Below are 3,525 nucleotides of genomic sequence, written 5' to 3'. Positions count from 1 at the left end.
AGGGGCGAGGAAGGCAGTGGCTGGCGGGACGGGGACGCTTGAGCGCGCAGAAGCGTGCACCGGCAGCGCCTGCCGGCACGCTCGCTCGCGCCTCTGTTCCTGCTGCGGCGATGGGGAAGGGAAGGACCGCCTCGTGCCGGAGACTGAAACGTTCAGAAACACCGGGGACGCCGAGCCTGGGCGCGCCGGGTGGCAGGAGGACCCTCACCACGCTGGGAAACTTTGGTGGTTTTCTTCCTATTTTCATTTTTCCTTTTTTTTTTTTTTTTTTTCAGTCTTTTATCGTGCGTTGGGTTTCTTTTCTAAAGCAGGAGCCCATGGCTCGTGGCGAAACCCCCTCACGTGCCCTGCAACAGGGGACCCAGAGCTGCGAGCGGCACCGGGGAGGGAAAATAAGCGTTGAGCGGAGCTTTGGCAGAGGCTGTTTTCAGGACCCATCTGCCCGGGTGCTCTGGGGTGGCCATGGGGACGGCGAGGTTTCCACATCGGAGCATCTCGGAGGGTGGACTCGCTGTTGGGAAGCTCTTCTGCATCCTTTGAGGGGACTCGCTCGAGCTCTTGACGTTGTTATTGGAGTTTTTTGGTTTGCCTTTTTTTTCTTTTTTTTTTTTTTTTTTCCCCCTGTGGTTGGCGAGAGTTTTAGAATGGAAGAGAAAAGAAACTGCCGTTCAAACGCTGCGAGGCTGTCCTGATGTCTTCAGTCTGCCGCTTGGAGGGGGAGATTTTTTTTTTTAAAATCTTTGTCCGGTTGAATTTGGGTTGGGTTGAGATCCGACCCATCGGTGGTCAGAAACCCCTATATGTTCCTCTTGGTTTTCTTTCTTTTATATATACATATATAGTGTATGTATATACCGTTCACCTATACCTACATATATGTATGTATATACATAACCATATACATCTACGGTGTGGCTTTTTTAATTTCCTTTTTTCCTTTACTTTTCAAAAAAAAAACGCTCAAATGGCAACAACAACTTAAAAATGTATTATTGTAAAGTTTATTTTTTTTAATAATGTCTATAATGGAAAAAAAAAAAATAAACCAAGAACAACCAACCAAGGAACGAAGCAGCACCGAAAGCTGAGCTCTGCCGAGCACCCACCTCTGCCCAGGTGCGAGTCCGGCCAAGCATCCCGAGCCCGGGGGGGACGGCAGCCCTTCAGCTGCAGAAACGCAGGGATTTGGGTCAGTCTCAATATTTTGCAATGCTGCGAACAATTCCCTGACTGTTTTGCTCCGGGAGACAAGCAAACAAGCAAACATTTCAAAGGAGCTGACACGTTCCCGTGTGGCAGGGTTTGGTTTTGTTTTGTTTTTTTTTTTTATGTGCAATAACTTTGTTTTGAAAATACCATCCCCTTTTCTTAATGCCTTTTTTTTTTTTTTTCTCCCCAAGCAACCTGACAGTGCTTAAAACCAAACTGAAACACTGAGATTTGGGTCACGCAAAACATCAAGTTTCTCGAGTCAGACGAAGATAATTTTTTTTTTTTTTTTTTTTTTTTTACCACTTTACTGCTGGTGCCAGGGAGCAGAAATGTCAACCCCCATCTAGCTCGGCCCACAGAAAATGGGATGTCAGGGGCATTTGGGGACCTGGGGATGCTGAAATCTGAGCTGAAGGACGGGCTGGGCTGCTTGCAGGGAGCCGGGCGCTGGTAGGTAGGGGAGGGATGGCTGTATATTCCCTTTTGCAGCACGGAAAAAGAAAATGCGTTTGATGTGGAAGTTGGCGCAGGGAAAATAAACATGTCACGTCTCTCACAGGAGTCGTGTTGCAAACCCAGACTGCTCTTTACCATATTCTCTCCTCTAACAGCCAGGAAAATGACAGCTCTGAGCGAGAGCGCCAGATGTGCTGAGCAGTTTGGCACTGAAAAAGGCATCGGGGCGTGGAGGGCGGCATTCGAGGGGCTCTCCAGCCAACTTCGGGGTCCCTCGTGTGTGGGGTGAGCTGAAATCCCAGCTGCTCCCAGCCGTCCTGCTCCAGCCGTGGGTTCGAAGTGTTGGCAGAGGCACACGGACGCCCTGAGCACCGGCGCTGCGTTCCTTTAGGAAAGGGGCTGTAAGACCCAGTGGAGGTTGCTTTTTTTGGTGGTGGTTTGATTTCCTTCGTCCCCGAGAAGGCTCGAAGCACCCGGGGCTTGTCCAAAGGGAGTGTGAACTCCTTTGCTTCCACTGCTAGGAAAGGTCAGGGAGAAACGTCTCCATCCGGGAGCTGATGCCACGTCTGCTGCCCGCTGGGTACCTGCACCCCATCCACGGGAGATGTCCGTCCCACGCCCTGGAGCTCCTCGGGCCCTTCCAGCTAAGGAGGCAGCAGCAGAAAGCAAAGCGCTTCCAACGAGCCTGAGCTGAGTTGCCCCCTCGCCCTCGGGGGTGTTTCGGCAGCGCCGTGCCCTCCCCAAGCAGCCCTGGCCGTGCCGGTGGGGCGAGAGGCAAGGCAGCGCCTGGAGCTGCCGTGCTGGGAGCACCCCGGATCCCAGCCATATCCCCCCGGCTGGGTCCGAGGCGCAGAGATTGTGCCGGAGCTGCTGCATATTCATACGTTCGGGATGAAGGCATTAGCAGCGCTGATAAGCATGCTGCCTTCATCCAGTGCCTCGTACCTCAAGCAAAGCTCTTCAAGGTGGAAGTGCTGATCCTGGGGCTGGGGACGCCGAGTCTGAGAAGCGAAATCCTGGTGAGTTATCCTCCCAAAGCCTTGCTAAGTCTTGCTCTCCAAACACAAAGCCTTTCCTGGAAGGAGGGCAAGGGGATGAGACGTTATCTGCGTGTGAAGCGGCTGAAGGAAAGGCTGTGGGAAATTGTTCTGGAGGATGCGGCGGAGCTAATGCAGCGTGCTGAATCGCTGCCTGTCCTGCTGGCAGAAGCTACGTGACGTATACGAGGATTTCATTTGCATGGTGGTGTTTTGGGAATGGTTCTCTCCGAGGAGCAGCACAAAAGGAGCCGTGTGGGTCCGGGGGTCTCCAACCCCTCTCAGCCAGAGCCCAGCCTCATCTCGTCTGGATTTGGAGAGACCCCGTACACCGGAGGGATGTTTGGGGACCTTGTGCAGGCTCTCCCGGGGCTGCGCTGCAAACCGCAGCGGGGACAGTCCTGCTCCAAACCGCTGCAACCCTTGGCCATGCAAATCGTTGCAGCAGGGATGGGTCCCACGTGCCGGACACGGGCGTGCGGGCAGCAGCGATGCTCTGGTGGTTTTTGGCTAGGAGCAGCTTCGGAGTGAGCAGAGGAACAGAAACCAGCCTACAAAATCCACGTGTGGGCACAGCCCCAGGAAGCTGTATGGATCCGGTGGCTTCCAGATGTCCCAGCTGAGCGCGGGGTCCAGCAGCTGCAGGACTTGCACCTACCCGAGGGTTGTAAAGCGTGTGGGACCAGGACTGCCTGCAAACAGGGGATTTTCCTTCTCTTTTTCCTCTGCTAACGCAGCTATGCAAGCACGGTGCTGCAAGAAGGTGTCTGCCTTGGCTTCCCAAATCCTGGGGAACACCGTAAGGCACGCATCCCACATG

Source organism: Pelecanus crispus, chromosome 21, assembly GCF_030463565.1.
Source record: "Pelecanus crispus isolate bPelCri1 chromosome 21, bPelCri1.pri, whole genome shotgun sequence".
In the NCBI taxonomy this organism is placed as follows: Eukaryota; Metazoa; Chordata; class Aves; order Pelecaniformes; family Pelecanidae; genus Pelecanus; species Pelecanus crispus.
This window is presented reverse-complemented; position numbering follows the sequence as displayed.